Genomic DNA, 10,166 nt, shown 5'->3' with positions numbered 1-10,166 from the left:
AGTTAAGAACCTACCTCTGACGTCTTCCCTATATCTACCTCCACTCACTTTAAAACTACGCCCCTTAGCAAAAGGTTATTTGAGTTCACCCTTCCTGCAATATCATATTACTTTCTTCTTTGGTTTGATTGTATATAAGTGCATTAACTGTTCTGGTGAGGGAAAAGATGTCACGAAAACTTGAATAACATATCTACTTAGTAGCAGGAAGCAGAACTTGTGCTGTGGAAGAGTACAAGGGCAAGAACAGATCTCAAAGAGCCACCGGACCTGAACCGTTAACTCTGATTTCTTTTCACAGATGCTGCCAGACCTGCTAAGCTTTTCCAGCAACTTCTGTTTCTGTTTCTCATTTTTTGATGATTGATTCAAGTTACCTCGCAACAAATGAAATGTAGACGAAACACCAAAAAGCATAATCCACAGGGTGAATTTTACAGGGAATGGAGTATCTATCCTCCCACTGGCTGAGAGGTGACACTATCAGCACCAAAAATAGAAGTAATAAAAGGATGAGAGAATGATAAATAAAGGTTTCCACTCTTGATATTAAAAGTAGGAGTAAACATTGTTGATACTCCAATCATAAATCTCCAAAGCTCTTAATTCAGGAATTGTCCCTTGAGTTGAAATATTGTTAGTGTTACACAATTACTTAAGAAGTGTGAGAGGGACAAATTCAGAAATTATTGGTCAGATGGCTCAACATTTGTTGTGGACAGTTATTGGTTATTAGGAGCAACCTATTTGAGTAAGTGAACAAATGTGAGTTGAACAGAGAGAGTGGGCATGGATCTGTCAATATTTTTAGTCAATCTATTCAGATATGCTGTAACACACCTTTGAAGAGGGTGGAATTTGAAGCTGGAGCCACCTAGCTCAGATTTATTACAGGAGCTCTTATTTCTGCTTACATTTCCATCATGGGACTTGAACTTGTGTCAGCTTTCCTGACACAAATGTGAGAATGCAACGTACTGAGCTGCAGCTGTGGGCTACATTTTTAATCAACCTGTTCAGGTATACTTCTGGAGTAGGTGGGAATTGAACTCGAGACATCTAGCCCAAAGTTAGGAACACAACTGCTGCACCATGTGGATTTATACCCGGAAAGTAAAGTCATACTCAATTAATCATTTTGAATTTGTTGGGAAAGTAATTCAAGCTTTAACGAACGCAGAAATTGCTGGAGAAACTGAGCAGGTCTGGCAACATCTGTGGAGGCAGAAACAGAGTTAATGTTTTGAGTACAGAACAACTCGTCTTCTGAACAAGAATCATACTTTCCCATTTTCTCTCTCCTCCTCCCCTGTAATTTTCGTGGCCTCTGCTCTGCACTTGCTTAAAAACCAAAGGGGAATGTTCTGGTGAAAGGATAAAAACATTAACTCTGTTTCTTTCTCCACTGATTCAGCCAGACCTGCTGAAATTCTTCAGCATTTTCTATGCTTGTTTCAGATTTCCAGCATCCACACTAATTTCCTTTCAATTAATCAAAGGAGCTGTGGTGAATGGCTGTTTCAGAGACTGGAAGGAGATATACAGATGTGTTATCGGGTGTAATACTTAGAATCATAAAATCCCTACAGTGTGGAAGTAGACCATTTGGCCAATCAAGTCCTCACTGATACTCTGAACAGCATTCCACCCAGACCAACCACTCCCCGCCTAATCTCTGCAACCCTGCGTTTTTCATGACTAACCCACCTAGGCTGCACATTCCTGGACACTATCAGCAAATTAGCACGGCCAATCCACCTAACCTGCCCATTTTTGGATCGTGGGAGGAAACTGGAGCACCTGGAGGAAACCTACGCTGACACGGGAAGAATGCGCAAACTCCACAGACAGGCACCTAAGGGTGGAATTAAACGCGGGTCCCTGGCGCTGTGAGGCAGCACTGCTAATCACTGAGCCACCGTGCCACCCCAATTGTTCATAGCCCATTTCTCTTTTTGATACTATGTCCCGTTGATGTTACAGGAGTTTTGCCAGAATACATGTAGGTTTGTCTTCAAGAAGCACACCAGTGTTTGTCTTCGAGTCCTTCTATTGAATTTGGAAGATGCAGCGGATGCATTCTTAATGGGATTCGTTTAGTGCTCTTATTTTTCACTGATGCATAGTCTGGCTCTTGGAGATGAGTGTTTGGTGACAACCACTGGTCTAAACACTATGATTTTTTTTTCTTGATTGTGAATATCTTTGTTGGTAAACACATACTGCTGTAGTTTTTAGAATGTTGAGCTATGCAGCTGATCTGGCATTGGATCTCTAATCAATGGTGGCATGAAGCTTTATAGACATGCAAATTCTTGGAGCAGAATCTGTAAAGCCATGCAATTTACTCGTTCTAAGGCTTTGGTTGGGTAGATGAATGCAAAGTTCCTACTGTTGCTGTCTAGATTTTTCCATTTGTCTGGCAACAAAGGCAATGTCAGAGGTTCCCTGGGCAAGTCTAAAGCCAGATGGCGTCGCTGGGAGAATTTCTCAGCTGCAGAGTGTGGGCAATTCAGGAGAATGCACGCCAAGAGTTTTCCTATAATGGACAAAAATGAAATGTCTTGTTAGTTTCCAAATCATGATTTATCCCCCTTCTTGAAGAAATTTGTTGGATTCCTAATTTTGGGGATTGGGGTAGGGAATCCCTTTTCCTCCTAAATCCATAAGATGAGTACAGGGAATTTTGATGTGAGCAAAGCCCACCAACATTGAAGTCCTCAGCTCAAATACCATTAGGGCTGCAAGCTTTGCTGTTTTCCATGCATTGGATTACCTGTTGCAGCTCTCCCATCCATGGTGGGATCACCCATGGATTTGAACACTGGATGCTGGGACTAGGACTTGAGAGTGTCACTTGAGAGTGTCGCAATTGAGGAAATGTTGAAAATATTCTTTCCAGTGTTGGCAGATGGTATTGTCATTATTAAGAACTGTGAGTGAAAGAAGTTTGTCCATTTTGTCTTGGTCTGTGGATAGTTCCAATGTCTTCAAGAAAGCTTCACATATCGTGATGGTTAGCATATTATTGGATCTCTTAGGATTTCTCTTCCCACAATGCCTCCTTTATCTTCTGGATTTGCCTTCAAATATCAACCTTGAACTGGTGGAAAGACCATAAGACCATAAGACATAGGAGCAGAAATTAGGCCATTCGGCCCATCGAGTCTGCTCTGCCATTTAATCATGGCTGATAAGTTCCTCAACCCCATTCTCCCGCTTTCTTCCCGTAACCCTTGACCCCCTTGACAATCAAGAACCTATCTATCTCAGTCTTAAATGTACTCAGTGACCTGGCCTCCACAGCCTTCTGTGGCAGTGAATTCCATAGGTTCACCACTCTCTGGCTGAAGAAGTTTCTCCTTATCTCTGTTCTAATAGGTTTTCCCTTCACTCTAAGGCTGTGCCTTCTTGACTTGAAACCTTAGGTTGTTCTGACAGGCAATGAAGGCTGCTTATGCTTGTTCTAGGAGGTCACCAATTCCATCATTGCTTTCATTGAACCCAGGTCAATTGGTGATTAGGTCAATTGACAAAGTCAATGGTTTGAACCCAGAAATCTAGCACAACCAACTTTTACTTAATCCCACAGTTCTGAAATTGCGCTCTACGTGTGAAGATATTCCAGATTGGCCATGAGCTATACTTGGAATTCTCTTTAGTCTAGCTGCTGTGGATCTGAAGACCACAAGACTATGAAATATCGACAGAATTAGGCCATTCGGCCCATTGAGTCTGCTTCGTCATTTGATCATGGCTGATATGTTTCCCAACTCCATCCTCCTGCTTTCTCCCTAAAACCTTTGATCACTTTACTAATCAAAAAGCTATCTATTTCTGTCTTAAATACACTCAACAACTTGACCTTCACAACCTTCTGCAGCGATGAGTTCCACAGATTCACCACCCTCTGGCTGAAGAAATTCCTCCTCATCCCAATTCTAAAGGGTCATCCCTTGATTTGATTTGATTTGATTTATTATTGACACATGTACCGAGATGCAATGAAAAGTATTGTTTGGCGTGCTAACCAGACAAATCATACGTTACATAAGTACATCAAGGTAACAGAACAGAACGCAGAATATAATGTTACAGCTACAGAGAACGTGCACAGAAAGATCAATTCTGATATATGTGAGGTCCGTTCATAAGTCTGACAACAGTGAGGAAGAAGCTGTTCTTGAATTTGTTGGTGAGTGTTTTCAAACTTCTGCATCTTCTGCCCGATGGAAGAGGGTGGAAGAGAATATAACCAGGGTGGGAGGTCTTTGATTATGTTGGCTGCCCTCCTGAGGCAGCGGGAAGTGTAGACAGAGTCAATGAAGGAAGGCTGGTTTCCATGATGGACTGGTGCATTCACATCTCTCTGTAATTTCTTGCGGCCTTGGGCAGAGCGGTTGCTATCCTCAGCTGTGATGTATCCAGATAGCATGCTTTCTATAGTGTATCTATAAAAAATGGTAAGAGTCATTGTAGACATGCCGAATTTCCTTAGCCTTCTGAGGAAGTCGAGGCATTGGTGTGCTTTCTCGACCATAGCGTGGACGTGGGTGGACCAGGACAAATTGTTGGTGATATTTATTCCTCAGAACTTGAAGCTCTCAACTATCTCCACCTCAACATCATTGATACAGACAGGGCTGTGTCCGCCACTCCACTTCCTAAAGTTAATGATCAGCTCCTTCATTTTGCTGCCTTCGAGGAAGAGATTGTTGTCTTGACACCATGCCACTAAGCTCTCTATCTCTTTTCTGTACTCTGCCTCGTCGTTATTTGAGATCTGACCCACTATAGTGATGTCATCAGCAAATTTCTAAATGGAGTTAGAGCTAAATTTGGCCATGTAGTCATGAGTATACATGAGTATATAAGGAGTACAGCAAGGGGCTGAGTACACAACCTTGCAGGGCACTGGTGTTGAGGATTGTCCTGCAGGATTTTTGTCGCCTACCCTTACTGATTGTGATCTGCAGGTCAGGAAATCGAGGATCCAGTTGCAGAGGGTGGAACAGAGTTCTAGGTCTCTGAGTTTGGAGATGAGTTTTGTTGGAATTACGGTGTTGAAGGCAGAGCTAAAGTCAATAAATCGGGAGTCTGACATAGGTGTCTTTGTTGTCCAGATGTTCCAGGGAGGGTGTAGGGCCAGGGAGATGGTGTCTGCCATGGACCTATTGTGATGGTAGACAAATTGTAATGGATCAAGGCAATCTGAGAGGCTGGAGCTGATGTATGCTATTACCAACCTCTCGAAGCACTTCATAACGATGGGTGTCAGAGCCACTGGGCTGTAGTCATTAAGGCACATTGCCTGATTTTTCTTTGGCAACGGGTTGATAGTGGTCTTCTTGAAGCAGATAGGAACCTCTCATCGGAGTAAGGAGGGATTAAAGATGTCTGCAAATATACCCACCAGCTGGTCCATGCAGGATCTGAGTGCACGGCCAGACACTCCATCCTGGCCATCATTTTCCATGGGCTCGCTCTCAAGAAGGTCAATCTGACGTCTGCACTGTCTGTGGGTGCAGATGCACATGAGGATGTTGGGGCAAGTGACGTCATGTCACGGAGCTTCTGTTCAAAATGAGCATAGAATGCATTGAGCTCATCGGGAAGGGATGCATTATTGTCAGTGATTCTACTTGACTTTGCTTTGTAGCCCGTTACATTGTGTAAGACTTACCACAGTCAACGTGTGTTCACGTGGTTAGTCTGGGACTCGAATTTAGTCCAGTATTGTCTCTTGGCATCCTTGACAGCTTTGCAAAAATCATACTGAGATTTCCTGTCAGGGTCACCTGTCTTGAAAGCCTCAGACCTGGACTTCGGTAGGAAGTGGATTTCCTGACTCATCCATGGTTTCCAGTTGGGGAACACTCGGATTAACTCGTTTGGCACCCAGTCCTGTATACACTTACCGATGAAGTCTGTGACAGTATTGGCATACTTATTTAAGTTGGCCACTGAGTTCTTGAATGTGGAGCAGTCCACGGACTCTAAGCAGTCAAGTAGGAACTCATCTGTTACCTCAGATCAGCACTGTTTGACTTTCTGTACCTCACACTTCAGTTTCTGCTCGTAAGCTGGGAGACGGAGCATAGCCTTATGGCGCGTGTGGAATAGAGCATAGACATCCTTGGTTGTGTAGCAAAGGTTCAGGGGGTTAGGGCCTCTCGTGGGACAGGAGACATGTGGGTGGTATCTTGATCACACATTTGAGAGGTTGGCCTGGTTGAAGTCACAGGCTATGATGAACAAGGCTGTATGTGGCGTTGCATATTTCAAACGCGCTCTTCACTTTGCATGATGTAGATGTAGAAGTAAACGCCCATGGCTAGTAGTAGGGATAGCACTTCACCGTTGGATATTCTAGGTCTGGGAGCAGTAACTCGCCAGGGTCATCACGTCCAGGCACCAAGAAGTGTTGACCAGGAGGCAAACTCCTCCTCCCCTTGCCTTGGTCATGTGGTCTATTTGGTGGACTGAGATGAAGATGAAGCAGGAGTGAGCCATGTCTGTGTAAAATAGAGCACACGGCAGTCTCTCAATTCCCTTGGGCAGGTAAGTCTGACTTTAAACTTGTCCAGCTTGTTTTCAGTAGCTTGGACGTTTGCCAGGAGTATAATGGGGAGGCGGACTCGAAACCACATTTTTTCAGCCTCAGCTGCAGGCCAGCACGGTGTCCCATGTTTCCTGGGTAATTGGCTGCTTCTGATCGGAACCGGGATTCTGAGTGGGTGGTCTGCCGTTCCGGAACGTAAATGCGTCCGATGGGGTCCTGGGCACTGGCCGCAGCCTCGGACCCTTCAGGGGGTCTTGGTCTCTACCTGGTCGGGCTTCCACGTCTGATCTCCACATGGTCGGATCCACTCGACGGAATCGGGTTGTCGATCAATGTCCGGGTCAGGCCTTGGAGAAGTCAGTAAAGTGGCTGGTCACTTCGTTGCCGCGGTCGCAGTTCCAGCGACGGCAGTGGGGCCCCATCAATTCACACAGTCGGGTGCTCCGGGAAGTCCTGGTCTTCGTCAGGTCAGATCCAGTCGAGCTATTGGTTGTTTCCGGCTGTTGAAAGATCACCAGACCTGTAAGTCGATTTAAATGAAAGTTGTTTGTAATTCGGACAGACTTACAATTGAGATTTAAAACAATAGAATGATTATAAAAGGTATGTGGGGTTGATCTGCTGAGGAGAACTCACATAGAGTCACCACGCTCCAGTGCTATCTTGGTCTTGTCCTCTGACTTCACTCTGAGGCTGTGCTCTTGGGTCCCACTCTGTCCAACTAGTGGAAACATCTTCTCTTCGTCCACTTTATCCAGGTGTCTCAGTATTCTGTAAGTATCAATGGTGTTCCCCACACCCCCTCATCTTCTAAACTCCATCGAGTATAGACCCAGAGTTCTCAACTGCTCCTCATATGACAAGGCCTTCATCCCCAGGATCATTCTTGTAAACCTCCTCTGGAAACCCTCCAAGGCCAGCACATGCTTCCTAAGATATGGGAGTCCAAAAGTGCTCATGATATTCCAAACGTGGTCTGACCACAGCCTTCTGCAGCCTTAACAGGTCATCCCTGCACTTGTATTCTAGCCCTCTCAAATTAAATGCTAACATTGTATTTGCCTTACTAACTGCCAATTGAAACTGCATATTAACCTTAAGAGAATCCTGGATGAGGACTTGTAAGTCCATTGTACTTCAGGTTTCCAAAGCCTTTCCTCATTTAGAAAACAGTCTATGCTTCCAGTCAACAATTGATGAAGCCATGCTGACTCAGTCCTATGTTACCGTGCACTTCCAAGTATTCTGCAATCTGATCCTTAATAATGGATACTAAAATCTTACCAATGACTGTGGTCAGGCTAACCAGCCTATAATTTCCTATTTTCTGCCTCCCTCTCTTCTTAAAAGGGGATGTTTCATTAGCCATTTACCATTTTCCTGGGACCCTCCCTGACTCTAGTGATTCCTGAAAGATAACTAACAACGCTTCCACAATTTCCTCAAGCATCTCCTTCAGAACTCTGGGGTATAGTCCATTGGTCCAGGTGATTTATCCACTCTCTGACCTTTCAGCTTCCCCAGCACCTTTTCCAACGTGATGTCCACTAAACTCACCACTGACCCCACTCTTTCGAAGTTCTGATGTGCTGCTGGAGTCTTCCACCATGAAGACTGATGCAAAGTACCTATTCAGTTCCTCTGCCATTTCTTTGTTTCCCATTGGAGATGGTCATTAAGTCACATTTGCGCCGCAGAAGTGCCAGGCAATGACCATCTCCAATAAGAGACAATCTAACCACTGTCCCTAGACATTCAATGGTGTTACCATCGCTGAATCTCACACAATCAATATACTTAGGGTTACCATTGACCATAAACTCAACTGGACCCACTAGGTAAGCACATCTGCAACAGGAACTGTTCAGAGGCTAGGAATACTACAGTGGGTAACTCACTGCCCGACACCTCCAAAGCCTGTCCATCATCTACAAGGTACAAGTCAAGAGTGTGACAGAATACTTCCCAATTGCCTGGATGGATTGAGTGATACAGACATCACTCACATTTTTGATCCAAACCATGTTGTGATCTACGAGGAGCCAATACTTTGATCTTATAATTTCCCTTCTAGTGTAGGAGGGTATGTGTTATTGTGAGGTCATTATAAACACATTTTGAGGAGATGGTGGCACAGTGTAATATCGCTGGTTTAATAATCTAGAGGGCCAGGCTAATGTTCTGTAGATGCAGCTTCATGGAGCTTGTGGAATTTAAACTATTATTAAAATATAAAATCTGGAATGGAGACTTAACCTCAGTAATGTGATCTTGAAACTGCCATTTTTTGAATGTGCTGAGACTTGATGGATGTTTATGAGAGTTCATGAGGAAAGGCATCATCACACTCTTCTACAAGTGGAAAGGCACGGGGTAAAGGGGATATCAAAAATTAGGGATCCAATATACTGATGAATGTGGAACCTTCTGCCCAATGTCAATACGAAATTCATTCAAGTCTGCTCTGGAGTTGGTGTTCCATCTTGAACAAATCTACACTGTAGCTGACAGGAAGATCTCTGAAAATCTGATGTGTTGCAGGGATTTGATGGTTTATGCACGTGACAGAATGGGTTGACACTAGTTTGGCCTTTGATCACCTGCATGATGGCTGCATTGCCTAAACTGGAGTTTGAGGAGGGGATTGGTAATTAAATACAATTGCCTTACACAAGCATCAGCAGTGCAATTTCAAATAATAGGTGGGAATGGAAAAGTTTGCTGATCAAATCTGGAGTCCGACAGGGGTGTCATCCTTTCCTTGGCAAAATATTCAATATGCCACACAAACAGATGAATCCGTCAGAGAGGGTGTGAGTGTAAGAGGAATGACAATCTCTGGCAATGGAGACACTCATGCCAAAGCCTCCATGTACATGAATGATGTCACTGCCTTCTGCTTGGATTTGTTGTCAGTGCACAAATTGGTAAGTTTCTATAATCAGTTCAAGAGGACTTTGGAAGACAAAGTAAACCGTGGTATAAGTGATAACAAAGTGTGGAGCTGGAGGAACACAGCAGACCAGGCAACATCAGAGGAGCAGGATGTTTCAGGTCAGAATGAAGAAGGGTCCCGACCTGAAATGTCACCTTTCCTGCTCCTCTGATGCTGCCTGGCCTGCTGTGTTCCTCCAGCTCCGCACTGTGTTACCTCTGACTCCAGCATCTGCAGTTCTTGCTATCTCTGAGAGGTAAAAGTGAACCTTTTAAGAACTGGGCTGACTAGCCCATTGTCCTTTCCATGGTTAGGTCCAACTATCTGAAGGGCTGAGAGAGAATGGGCTGCATGTTCAAAACTGGAAGGAGCAAATACCTAAATCAAAACCTGGATATGTGGAAGTGATGTTCCATCTTCACTGCAGGTAGGAACTTGGTCATCAGGTGTAAGATACTCTTGGTATTGCTGTATAAGGAGTGGGTCTGGCCTATTCCTCAATCCTGTGCCACAGAGGATAGCCAAGCCATCCTTTGCTTTATCTGGAACTCAAAATGACTGATGATTGCTGAACACAATGTGCAAACCTCCAGAAATGGGGGAAAAGGCGCACCCAACAACGGCCTCATCTTACTGGAGTGTGACTGCAACAAGCTGTGCATAGACATT

The sequence above is a fragment of the Rhincodon typus genome, chromosome 18, assembly GCF_021869965.1.
Source record: "Rhincodon typus isolate 14 chromosome 18, sRhiTyp1.1, whole genome shotgun sequence".
NCBI lineage: Eukaryota > Metazoa > Chordata > Chondrichthyes > Orectolobiformes > Rhincodontidae > Rhincodon > Rhincodon typus.
This window is presented reverse-complemented; position numbering follows the sequence as displayed.